Source organism: Trichosurus vulpecula, chromosome 1 (genome assembly GCF_011100635.1).
Source record: "Trichosurus vulpecula isolate mTriVul1 chromosome 1, mTriVul1.pri, whole genome shotgun sequence".
Classification (NCBI taxonomy): domain Eukaryota; kingdom Metazoa; phylum Chordata; class Mammalia; order Diprotodontia; family Phalangeridae; genus Trichosurus; species Trichosurus vulpecula.
Window position 1 is genome coordinate 373,583,741 of NC_050573.1, and position 14,184 is coordinate 373,597,924.

At 36.3% G+C, this 14,184-nt stretch overlaps 1 pseudogene; it reads right to left on the reverse strand.

Annotated features, from left to right (window-relative positions):
* Nucleotides 1-6,441: 6,441 nt before the first annotated feature.
* The window catches only part of LOC118838682, a 58,726-nt pseudogene continuing 50,983 nt past the window's right edge, over nt 6,442-14,184 (reverse strand).

The window sequence follows — 14,184 nt, forward strand, 5'->3', positions numbered from 1 at the left end:
TATCTTGAATTTACTCACGTGTCGATGTTTCATTTCCACACTTAAATGTCATTCTATAGACTTTAGGGATATTTCCTTTTTCTTTTGTACCACTGAGAGTTTATCACAGTGACATCGATATAACAGGTGCTTAACGAATATTTGTTGAGTTCAGTTGAATTATAGGCACTCCAAATATCTTGTAAGGAGACTTGCTGTCAGTGTCAGGGGAAAGGAATATTGAAAGAAAAGGAAAGGAACACCAAATATAAACTTTATTTGCTTTCAAACTTTGATTGTGGCCTGCTATTATCTTTGAAGTCAGAAATTCCAATGCCCTGCCACAGACAAGGCCCTGTAGGTATCTCTCTATTAGTCTTCCAAAGCCTTTGGGTGTAGGTATCAGCCTCTTATTGATCCCAAATACTTAGAATGATGTTAGCCTGTAAGGAACCTCAGAGATTATCTAGCCCAACCTGATCATTTTACAGATGAGTGAATTTAGGATCACAGCACTGAGCCTCAGTTTCCAAGGGTACATAACTAGTTAAAATTTTAGAATGAGTGGCTGAAATTGTTTCAACACCATGTCAACAGAAACCAAATAAAATAAAATAGCTCAGGAAGCTAGAATTCTTTAGATGCAGCAAATGAGAGTTATGATGTCAGACATTACAGATAATTAATTTTGTTTATGAGTAGTTCATTTTTTTTCTCCATCAGATATAGTTATTTTTTTAGGGGTCATGAGAAAGTACAACTATGTAATGCTTTGCCTCTTGACTTTTAGAGGCACAGAAATGAGCATGAAATTTTATATACTGTAGATCACAGAACAGAGATGAATTCAGAGTCTTTCCGATATCTTCATTTCAAAGCTTTGTTATTCCTGTTTATTTCTGGCCCAGGAAGCAAGGGTAATATGTTAAGGGAATTTTTTTCTCCTAGTTGATAATGAAAATTAGCTTTAACTAGTAATTAAACTTTTTACTACTGGAAAAATTGCCTTTAATTTAAACTGCAAGGCAGTTACATCTTGATCATCTGAAAGTGACCATTTTATTTCATGCTTCATGAAGGCAGTCTCTAAAAGAAAATGGGTATTACTTCATGCATTTTGCATGAATTTTAGATAATAAGCAATAATGATCGATGATGTTTTTATTGCCTTATTTGATCTTCACACAATTTTATGAAATTGGATAGCAATGATTATTCTGCCCATTTGAGAGAGAAGGAATGTGAGACAAGGGGATTTAGGTAATTTGAACAAGTTTCTATGGCTAGTGCCTTACGTGGAATTTGAACTCAGCCTGGTCTGACTCCCAGTTCAGTTCATGTATATAGTATGCAAGACTTTCTAATAATCTGTGATATTAAGCAATATCTCGGATATTCAATCTAAACATTAATACACAAGTGCTTAGATCTGTAAACAATGCTAGGGTGACAAACAATTTTTGTTGTTGTTCAGTCACTGATGAGTCAAGTCTGACTGTGCATGTCCCCATTTGAGGTTTTATTGACAAAGATGTTGGAGTAGTTTGCCATTTCCTCCTCTACCTCACCTTACAGAGGAAACTGAGGCAAACAGGGTTATTTGATGTGCCTGGGGTCACACTGCTAGCACATATCTAAGGCCAGATTTGAACTCAGGAAAATGAGTCTTCCTGATGCCAGGTCTGGCATTCTAGCCACTGAGCCACCTAGCTGCACAAACATTGATTTGTTCATTTATACGATAGACAATAAAATCAGAGGACATATAAATGTGATTTTTTTGAACAATAGGCAGTTATCAGGGTCCAACAGGACACAACATTTGCAGAAAGTAAAGGTCAGTGAACACCAATTAAAATTTTTCCAGGTCCTTTTTGGTTCAATTTGTCAGGACAACTATGACTCAAAGAGGCAAGAGCCCAAATAATAGCAGGTTAAGAAAGGCTTTTTCAATAGAAACAGATAAAAATAAGGTTCATATGTTTGGTATAAAAAGGCCTATTGTTTATATGTGGTCCTCAGGTAATTTCCTTCATTGCTCCGGGCCTCATTTTCCTCATAGGTAAATTGAGTTGATTGGATTAGATCAGTGATTCTAAAGTTAAATCCTGCCAAGTACTCTAAGGAGGTCCAGGAAGAAAAACAAAAACGAAAATATGCTGTTGCAATCAAGCTGCATCTCTGAAGTTCGGCTAAAAGTGCAACTGAGGGTAGGAAATGGGAGTTAGAACAGTTTTGATGATATTGCAGCCCAATTTCTGTAATGTAGGAAGCCAGGGATGCATTCTCTCCTTGTGGTTCCAGTGCCTATTGTAGTCATATCTGTTGCTAGGCTTAATAACATCAATCAGGCACAGGGGACACAAAGACAAAATGAAAGAGTAACTGCCTTTAGAAATTTATGTTCTATCAGAAAAAAATTATTTATATACATATAAGACTTAAGAATAAACAAAATAGAGAGAATGCTGGGAAGATGGCAGAGTAGGTCAGAAAATTCCAATCTCTCCAGATTTCCCCCACAAATAAAACAAAATGGCATCTCAGGAAAAATGTAGAGTGATTAAATAAACAAGAGTTGGGGCAGAACAGTGGTCCTTCTGGGAGAACAAGGAGAAGATCAAAAGAAAAATCCCAGAACCATGGTTTTGTCCCCGTGATGTGTAAACAAGTCTAGATTAGTTCCACTGAAAAAGCAAACAGAGAGCCCAGGGGCTAGCTAGTTGGGAGGTAGCCTCTGTCCCAGCCACAGGAATTTTCACCTCCCAAACAGTGTGGGGAGTTGGGGGTCTGAACGAGGAATGATTGAAGGAACATCTTGCTGATAAGTGTTACCAGCCCCAGCTCTCTGCTGAGATACAGCCCTGGGTGAGAAAGAACCCACACAGGCCTCCAGAAAGTGCAAAAGCAGAGGGGCAGGGATGCTGCTGGCTGTGGGCATGTATAGGAGGGAGGAGTTTGGGGTTTCCATTCTAGGCCAGAGGGGAGAACTGAGGGAGGATCTGAGGCCAGACGCACCATCCCCCACACCCCAGGACTAGAGGTGATTACAATAGTAGGCTGTTACAAGTTTTTTTTTTTTTTTAAATGAGCAGGAAAAGGAGAAAGAACTCAACTATAGAAAGTTACTATGGTGATAGAGAATACAGGGGTTCTTCCTCATAGGAGGATACTGAAGTAAAAGAAAGAGTCTCCAACAGCAAAGAATAATGTCAAATGGTCACTTGCCCAAAAGGAATTCATAGCAGAACTTTAAAAAGACTTCAAAATCAAATGAGAGACTGAGGAATTTTTTTTTTAAATAAGAAGACTCCAAAGATAAACAAGAAGATTATGAAAGGAATGTCAACCAACTGGAGGAGATACAGAATCTTAAGGAAGAACGTGACTCCTTAAAAATTAGAATTGGGCAAAGGCAAGCCAGTGAAGTTGCAAGAGACCAAGAAATAATAAAAAATATAAAGAATGAAAAAAATAGAAGAGTATTGGAAACATATCATGAGAAAAACAACTGATCTGGAGAACAGATCAAGAAGAGAAACCATAAGAATAATTCAACTACCTGAAAGCTATGATTAAAATAAAAAGAATCTTGATACAATAATGCAAGAAATAATTAAAGAAAATTGTCCTGAAATATTAAAAAAGAGGGGAAAGTAGAAATAGGAAAAAACTCAACCAAACAGTACCTGAAAGAGATCCTATGAGGAAAACCTATAGGAACATCATAGTCAAATTCTAAAATGCCAAGCTCAAGGAGAAAATATTACAAGCAACAAGAAAAAAAATCAAATATTGTAGAGCCACAATTAGAATCACAAAAGACCTAACACTGGTGATACTAAAAGACCACAGGTCTTGGAACACTATATATCTAAGAGCAAAAGAACTGAGGTTGCTGCCAGAAATACACCCAGCAAGTTAAGCATAATCCTGAATGAAAAAAAAAATGGATATTCAATGAATTGGCAGAATTTCAGGATTTTTTTTTGCAAAAAAAACCCCCTTAATTCAGTAGAAAATTTGACATACAAAATTCAAGAGCAATATAAAGTACACATGAAAGACTAATTACAAGGGACTCACTAAAGATAAACTTTTTTTTAATGTGAGTAAATGTAACAACTATGTCTAAGATTGTTATTAGTAACTGGGTAGTTTGAAGGAAAGATTGGGGTAAACCTGATTATGATGACATTCTAAAGAGTAAAACCATTTAGGAAAAGGTAAAAAGAGTAACTATCTTATACAAATGAGGTATGAGAGAAAGGACTGACACAGAGGAATAGAAGGGAATAAATGGTTTCTAAATTTATAAAAGAAATAAGTGGGCAAGGAAATAGGATGGGGGTTATAGAAGGGTGTTTAATGGGAATGGGAAGATAAGGGACAGATCTTTGGAGGGGCCTAGGTTGAGTAATAGGAAGGCAAGGTAGTGGGTAGAAGTAGAATAGAGGAGACTAGAGGTATAGGAAATAGAAGTTACATACAAATATAAAATTAAGATTAGGAGTAGAATTTATTAGGAGAAAAAGCATGGGTACTAATCATGAACTTAGACAAAGTTAAAATTAAAATAGATTTAATCAAAAGAGAAAAAACGGAAAATACACTTCATGTCAGTCATATTAGTCAATATTGTTTTAGATGATTTACAGTAACTACATAGTATAAGGTTGGAATATTGCTGTGGTGTAGGAAATGATGAGTTGGTGGACTTAGAAAAATACGGAAAAACTTGGACTTATGAAGGATGATATTATTCACCAACAGAGAAACAGAAGACAAACAGGTATAGTACAGACTTACACAGATGCATATGAAATTCTATGTCTATATAAAAGTATGATTATAGATATCTAAATTTATATATGTACATGTATTTATATGTTTATATTTGCGTATATATGTGTGTACATGTGTGCATATGTGTATATACATATAGGTATGTATGCATACATGTATATGTGTGTGTACATGTGTGTATGTATATATGCACTTAATTGCCATTGCCTTATTGAGGGAGGGGGAGGAGGAAGGGGGGAAAAGAACAAAGTAAAAAGTGCACAGTAGAGAACAAAAAAAACTTATTAGGAAGCAAAGAAAAGATTGACAACTCTGAACACAATATATAGTATTTATTATATAGGATTTTTTGAAATGGAAATTTATTGCTGTGTATTTTGAATCTCCTCTTATGTTCTTCTGTGCACATAGCAATGATTTTTATCTTATTTTTCATTTACATTTCAATATTTAAGTTCATAACATGTTTCTTCTTCTCTTCTTTTTATATATGTAAGTTAAAAAAAGAAAAAAATATATATATATACACATAATAAATATGTCTTTTTTGAGGAAGGTTCTTTTACAGTGGCAGAGAATCAAGGAAGGGATTTTCTAGAAAGCAAAATCATTTGAACTGAACTCTGAATGAAACCAGAGGGAGGGCATTCCTGGCATGAGGGACAATTTGTGTAAAGACGGAGAAATGGGAGAAGGAATGTTATCTGTAGAGATCAACAAGAAGGCCACTTTGTTTCAATCTCAGAACTTTGAAGGAAGAGCCACATGACAATGGAAGGGAATTTCAATATGTAGATAAAGAGAAGTATCTGCAAGAGTTCCACTCTCTTTGTGGCCATACCTCCTCCATCCCTACCATAGTACTCTGTCTCTGGTCTGAAACTTTTGTCAATGAAATCTTCTTTAACCTTTTTTGTGTGTTTTTTTTAATAAAATATAACAGAGGTTTTATTTCTTATATATAACTTCATTTGTATTAACATATATTATAAACTTTAAAAAGTACCATGAATGACTTTATTTTTTAACAAAAAATAGTCTTTTACATTTTGGCAGCATGTTTACTAAATAAGAATGCTGATAGACTCCTAGTCAATAACTGTGTATACACATACACATATACACACATATTAAAAGCAGTGTCAGTTGGGAAGTCACAACACTCAGTTTAATTTTAGACCAAATTAAAATTATTCAAATTCTGTCATGTATAAATGTTTCAGGCTTACATATTTCTGTACACATTCCATTTCTGTCAAGCGATGTTTCTAAAGCATGGATTTTTAGTGCAAATTTTGAGATAACTTTCATGGATGTAAAATTAACAAAGAATGACCACTGTCAAAAATTAAGATGACACAGAGAGCCCAGATGCCCAGGCAGAATGCAAAATAGGAAGAGGTTTTCCCTGGTTCTTTTAATATTAGCCCAACTTGAGAGTCAGGATGTATTTATGTCACATAAGCATTTTTATACTGAATATTTTATATATAAGTGACTTGTTTGGTTAATATGCATATTAGAATGAAAACCTCGAATTAAGCAGTCTGAGCAAGTACTTGGCAGGGAAAAAAATAAACAGAAGGTAACAGTGCTGAGGGACGTGAGAACACCTTTTAGTGTTGTGTTTATAATTAATGAAAAAGTGAAAAGCTTTCATTCAGTTTTCTCATCTCCTTCCAAGGCTTTCGAGCTGAGAACTTCCAAAGAACTTTTTCCTTTGTCTCCCTCAGCATCACCTCATCAATTCCTCTAACGTAGCCGAGGTCAGTTTGACGTACGATTTCTAACTGGTCAACAAAGTATTCACTTTTTATCACCTTGATTAATGCTTTGAGTTTTCCTTTCAGCTTTTCCCCATCCCTCACAGGTAGGATGAATCAAAGCCTTATGTGAGTCACTTCAATCTTCACGTTTTCCTTCAATTGTTTTATTACTTCCAAGGCTTGCTGTTTTGTCCTTTTGTTGGGTTTGATGGAATAGTGGATGTCTTTCATTGCTTTTTCGATAAGGATGACAATCTATGATGCTCTCTTTGTTTCGGGATTTACACATATATCGGCTGCAATTGTTGCAATATTCCTAAACATTTGCTCCAGCTGTGTATGTGTCATGTTCTATATCTGACTTTTTGTTAAAATCTGCTTAGGGATTTCAGTCGGGTCATAGGTTTCAAAATCACTAATACTATCTTTCTTTTCAGCAACTTGGCCTTCAGAAACATTTACAAACATGGACTGGGTCTGCAAAACTTCATCGAGATCTTTTTCTACGCCGCTGCTCAAGCCCAGGACCTCGTTCTTGTAGCAAAATAACCTCAAAGCGCTCTCTTCCACTCACACCCCGGCGCTTCATGCGCACCACGGCCATCTTCCTTAGGAGTACTTGGTAGGTGGGCGTGAAAATCGACTTTGTGGCAGTCAGTACGACCCGGAGAGCGGACCTCCTAACGGTGGGGGACCCTCGAGCCGGGGGGCGTGGATTCTCCCCGGTAGGGTTCGAAAGCCGCCGCTCCCACAACAACCTAATCTCCTTTAATCTTAAAGGTTAAAAAAAGAAACTGGAGTACTTACTACAATCATCCTCTCTCCTCCCCTCAATCATGGGTATATTTACAATATCCTAAAAGTCTAAAATGGGGAGCAAAAGTTGGAAATAATCAAGACAATGAGTATTCTATATCCCCACATATTAGCTCTTGCTCCAGAGCGTTTTTTTTGTCTCAAATGCACTCCTGCTATTTTTTTCTTTTCCATGGCCTGTCAGTCTCCAAATTTCCATTTCTCTCTCATGATTTTATCCTCTTGCCTATCCTCTTCTCTTTAGATGCCAATAACTATAGTGACTGTGGCTTAGGGGTGTGTTTGTGTGTGTGTGTGTGTGTGTGTGTGTGTGTGTGTGTGTGTATGTGTGTTTGTGTGTGTGTGTAAGAGACAATGAGAGTGAGAGTGACAGAGGGAGAGAGGGAGAGGGAGAGAGAGAGAGAGAGAGAGAGAGAGAGAGAGAGAGAGAGAGAGTTCTGATTTTCAAATAAGCTGCCCCATTATTAGATAATGTTTCCTCATTTTTGATTGGGGAAATATGGAAATATCATCATTCCACTTGAACTAAGAGAATTATTTTGGTACTTGCATGAAAGATATATTGGAAAGCTAAGTGACTAAAACAACCTAATTTGCTGTGATTCAAGATAACATATCACTTCCTGAGGGCCACCTCCTGCCCAATTTGTATGTGCAAATTGGGTCATAAGGAAGTAACTGCTCTGGATATGCACTCTAAAAACTATAGATCATGAACCTCCCATTGAGAAATTTATTTTTACTCTGGATAGCCAGATGCTAAATTTAGCTTAAAAGAAAGTGAACTATTGCAATTGCACAGCATGAAGAATAAAAAAAAAACAAACCTGAGGCCCAATTTTTGACAAATGTATTCCTAAAAACATACCAGAATTTTTCAGAAGAATGAAATTATACTTAAACACTCAGGGAACACATGCGACAAGAGAAACTTGCAATTGTGGTGTTGTTGCTCCCCATGGCCATAGCTATATGGAACAGTGGCTAGAATACCAAGCCTGAGTCAAGAAGACTCACCTTCTTGAGTTTAAATCTGGCCTCAGACACTTACTAGCTGTATAACCATGGGCAAGTTACTTAACCCTATTGTCTCAGTTTCCTAATTTGTAAAGTGAGCTGGACAAGGAAATGACAAACCACTCCAGTATCTCTGCCAAGAAAATCCCAATTGTGGTCATGAAGAGTCAGGCACAACTGAAAATGACTGAAGAACAAGGACAAATACCATAAAAACAGTCTTTGCTCTCAGGGATGTAACAATCCAACAGAGGTGAAGAAATGTGAACACCTATGTACAACCAAGACACACACAGGATAAAGTGCCAGAGACTGTACTCTAGCAGGAATGTAAACATGGGCAGAAATGGTGCTTTGGGACTTCTACTGCTTGTAGCTTCCCAAGAGCATCTACTTCCCATTGGAGAGACACTGAGGAAGCCTCTATGTGGGAGTTGGACGGGAGGTACCACGATTGCTTAGGTGGGAAGAGGACATAAAGACCTTTGGAAAGTTATTATTTTGAAAGAACTACTTCACAACCTTATATTGAAATCGAATCCAGTGTGCTAGGGAGTATATAAGTTGTATCATATAAGATCAACAGGTTTTGGATTTGGCTTGTAAGGACTTGATATAATTTAAGCTTCTTTGCTTCTCTTAAAGAAGAGACATTTCATATTACAAAATAGGATGTTACACAAATATAATATATAATATATAATACTATATGAAACCTAGTATATATTACTTTATGATATATGTGTATAGTATAATGTATGTACATATACACATACACATATACATATATACACTCATATGGATATACATATATGCACATAACCATATAGATGCCTGAACACCCATGCATGTAAACACACACCCACACAAATGTCTCTAAATGCTATTCAAAGGAAAGGAATTTGTTTTGAACTACATCAGAGTGGGAGCTTGTCTAAATTAGTTGATTGAATATCTAAAAAGGTAATTTTGTGCCATTTGATATAAGCTAAATACCTCTACAATGTTTCGCTTTCCTTTGATTCATGCTCTTTATGAAAGATGCAAATATTCAGCTCATTTGGAGAGCTGTATTATTTAGAGCTCTGAAGCAGATCAGCCTTCATGAGAGGATCTTCTTTATTAATATAGAAATATGCGATCATTTCCCATTAGCTATTGAAAGGTAACAATCAGTATCTCTGGAAAATGAACTGAGTATTGAGATTAAGGACCATGATGTCTAATGTTAATAAATAGGAAAACACACACACATTCAAGGGATTCCCTTGTTTCTTCCATGAACCTTTATTCCTTGTCATATCCTTCCCCAAACTCAGTTAACTCCAGTGGCTTCCTTTTCCTCCAGAAGAAAATACAAAACGCTCTGTTTGGCATTCTAAGCTCTTCATAAACTAAGCCTTTTCCTACCCTTCCAGCCTTCTTGCACTTAACTCCGAAATACTTACTCTTCAGTCCAGTGACACTTGCCTCCTGACAGTCGCATGAATCAGGCTTTTTTCACTTAATAATTTTTCCAGTTATGTAAAGATAGTTTTCGACATTCATTTTTAAAATAAAATTTTGAGTTCCAAATTTTCCTCCCTCCCTCTCTCTTCTCCCCCCTTCCCAAGACAGGAAGCAATCTGATTTATGCCATGCATGTGCAATCATGTCAAACATATTTACACATTAGTCATGTTGTGAAAGAAGAATCAGAACAAAAGGGAAAAACCACAAGCAAGAAAAAAGAAATCCCCCCAAAATGAAAAGAGTATGCTTCGATCTGCATTCAGACTCTATAGCTCTTTCTCTGGGTGTAGAGAGCTCTTTCAGTCATGAGACTTTTGGAATTGTCTTGGATCATTGCATTGCTGAGAACAGCTAAGTCTATCATAGTTAATCATTGCACAGTATTGCTATTACTGTGCACAATGTTTCCTTGGTTGTTTGCTCACTTCACTAAGCATCAGTTCATTTAAGTCTTTCCAGGTATTTTTGTGAAGTGTGCCTGCTCATCATTTCTTATAGAACAATACTATTCCATTACATTCAGGTACTGCGACTTGTTCAGTCATTTCCAAATTGATGGTCATCCCCTCAACTTTCAATTCTTTGCTACCACACAAAGAGCTGATATAAATATTTTTGTATATGGGTCCTTTTCCCTTTTTCATGATCTCTTTGGGATACAGACCTAGTAGTGTTATTGCTGGATCAAAGGGTATACACAGTTTTGTAGTCCTTAGGGCATAGTTCCCAATTGCTCTCTAGAATTATTGCTCACTTCACAACTCCACCAACAATGCATTAGTGCCCCAATTTTCCCACATCTTCTCCAACATTTGTCATTTTCCTATTTTGTCAAGTTAGTCAATTTGATAAATTTGAGGTAGTACCTTAGAGTTGTTTTAATTTGCATTTCTCTAATGAATAGTGATTTGGAGCATTTTTTCGTGTGACTATATATAGCTTTAATTTCTTCATCTGAAAATTGCCTGGTCATATCCTTTGACCATTTATTCATTGGGGACTCACTTTTATTCGTATAAATTTTATTCAATTCTTTATTATATTTGAGAAATGAGGCCATTATCATAAATATTGGCTGTAAAAATTGTTTCCAAGCTTTCTGCTTTCTTTCTAATCTTGATTGCATTTATTTGTTTGTGCAAAAACTCTTTAAATTAATGTAATAAAATATATATTTTGCATTTCATAATGTTGTCTGTCTCTCGGTTAGTCATAAATTCTTCCTTTTACTATAGATCTGACAGGTAAACCATTCCCTGCTCTCCTAATTTGCTTATGGTAAGACCCTTTATGGCTAAATCATGAACCCATTTTGACCTTATCTTGGTATAGGGTATGAGATATTGATTTATACCTAGTTTCTGCCATACTTTTTTCCAGTTTTCTCAGCAGTTTCTTTTTGTAAATGGTGAGTTCTTATCCCAGAAGCTGGAATATTTTATCAAAGAGTAGATTACTATAGGCATTGACTACTGTTTATTGTGTACCTAACCTATACCATTGATCTACCACCACTCCCAAATAGTTTTGATGATTGCCACTGTATGATATAGTATGTCTAAGCCACCTTCCTTTGCATCTTTTTTTGAAAATATTATTGATATTTTTGACTTTTTGATGAACAAGACACTATTTCTCAGTGCTAGGCATTGTCTTTGGCTGGAACCTATGCCTGGAATGCTCTCCCTTTTCTACTCATACTATTGACTTCTCTAGCTTCCTTTAATTTCCACTTAACATCCCTATCTTCTACAGGAAGCCATTGCCAACTCTTCTTAATTCTAGTATCTTACCACTGTTTATTGTTGCCTGTTTATCCTGTATTGAGATTACTTTGCATATATTTGTTTCCATGTTTTCTCCACTATTTGATTGTAAACTCCTTCAGAGCAGGGACTGTTTTTTTTTAATTGTTTTTTGCCTCTTTTGTATGCCCAGCACTTAGCACTGAACCTGGCACATAGTAAATACTTAATAAAAGTTTACTGAAACAATTAAATCTCAGGTTTTTGTTTCTGTTTGTTTCTTTTGTAATCCAAATAAAACATTACTCAGAGGAGAGTGCTTAGTCGTGCAACAATGTAAAGAGCTTCTTAATAAACCGGTGAGCTTCCTGTCATTTTCTAAGCAGACAATTAGGGATTATATCTAAGATATATAGGATGAAGTGTGGAGCCCTATAGCAAGTTCCATCATTTGCTTCTAAATTGAGATTTCAGCATTCATAATTTGGTAGAATTTCAGAGTTGGAATTTAATCCAGCACTCTTGTTTTACAGATGAAAAAAACTGATATAACAAGAGGTACAGAAATTCACTCAAATTGCTTCCCATGATTTCATATTTCAGGATCTATTAGAATAAAAGGTCAGTATGGTGTGATAACAGAAACAACCTTGGATTTGGCGTTGCAGCTATGGCCTTGTACTTCTCCATTGCATGTGTTTGCTACAAACTGACACCTTTGATTCTGAGAGAGGGTGAAATAGGAAACCAGAGAAGCAGTTATATTTGGAAACAGAGCTGGGTTAAGAAGCACCCTAACAAATAAGAACACAGATTTCAGGCAACATAAGGCCATGCAGTTAGGATAAAATAATAAAAGGTATTGTCCTTTTTTAAAAGAAAGGAAACACAACTGCCATATCATACTTGGCACACATTTTGTGAACTATATTTTTTTCCATATAGTGTAAGAGTTGTCATTTGTCCAGGCTCTCTATTCTATATCATCATATCCTTTGTGATCAAGGGCAGGCATCTCCAAGACAGCAGGCCAGGATTAGAGGCAGAGTCTGTGACCATGGATGACGGTGAAGTTAACTAGGCCACAAGGAGATCAAAATCATGACCTTGGACTCACTTGAATCTTCTACAAACCAACTGAGATAATAAGCAATGTAGAGTGAGGCTAGCAATATTTCACATGTAAGTAACAATTTCTACCTAAGCCCTCAAACCATCTTATAATTCTGTTTCACTATTCCCTTGTAACCCTAGAGAAGCCGACATTAAAAAAAATATATTTACTTAAGCATGATCAAATGAATGCCTTGCCACCACTGGATGGAATTTGATAACACATCTCAATCTGACTTCTACGAATAAAAAAAATAATTGCTCTGAATTATAAACTTAACCAATTCAAATGGAAAACATGAATTTTGAGATTATAAAAGCATTCTTAGATTCACACAAATAAAAAACAATAAAAACACAGTTAGATTCTTCTGAACACAATCCCCATGAATCACTTGGATAATTGGTCAAAACAAAACAAAATTAAATTGGGGGAAACACACACATACTCCAGGAATATTTTAACACCAAAGCAAGTCAGAGAAATGACACAATGTAGCAGTGACAGCAGCACTTGAGCAGGAATTAGGCATCATGACTGCTCATGTCCTTCCTTCACTATGCATAATCTCGGTGACTTTGGGTGAGTTATTTCAACTCCCTAACATTTGTTCTTTAATCAGCCAAATCAGGTGGTTGGACTATGGCAACCCTTCCAGCTGAAGTATTTATGTATCATTGGCTAAGTTGTTAAATGATAGAGCCCTAGATTTGGAGTTAGGAAGACCTCATACTCTTAATAGTTGTGTGACCTAGAACAAGTCACTTAACTGTTATTTGCCTCAGTTTACTCATCTGTAAAATGGGAATCATAAAAGCATCTACCTCACAGAATTGTTGTGAAGATCAAAAGACAATGATTATAAAGTCTTAGTACAGTGCCTGGCCCATTCTATATAAATGCTGATTGTTGTTACTGTGACTTTTATCATTTTCTTTCTCCTGTACCTTGTGACTTCATATTAAAAAATGTTTTCCTTGCAATAACCCTGTGAGACAGGCATTGCAATGTTATGTTCTCTAGTTTGACAGATGAAAAACCTGAGGCTGAGGGATGTAAAGTGACTTGCCCTTAGACAGACTCAGAGGTAATAAGTATAAGTATGAGGATTCAAATCCAGGACTTCGGATCCAAAGTACATTGCTCTTTCCACTGTTCCACCTGTCTCTCTAATATGTATTAGGAAATGTTTCTCATGACTCCCTCATCTTCCATCCCCTAGTCACCTGGGGAAACAAAGGAATTTCCTTGCTTCAGGGTATTTTTTTAAGTTAGCCCCTTTCTTTCTTCCCTGCCGCACTTGAAAGGCAAACTCAAGTCCTCCATTTCTCTTGATGGATTGAACTACCCATGAGTCAGTAATGGAAGCCAAAGGCAATATTCACAGAATGAAAGCTTCTGGACTCTCAGGAGACCCTTATAGAAGGCA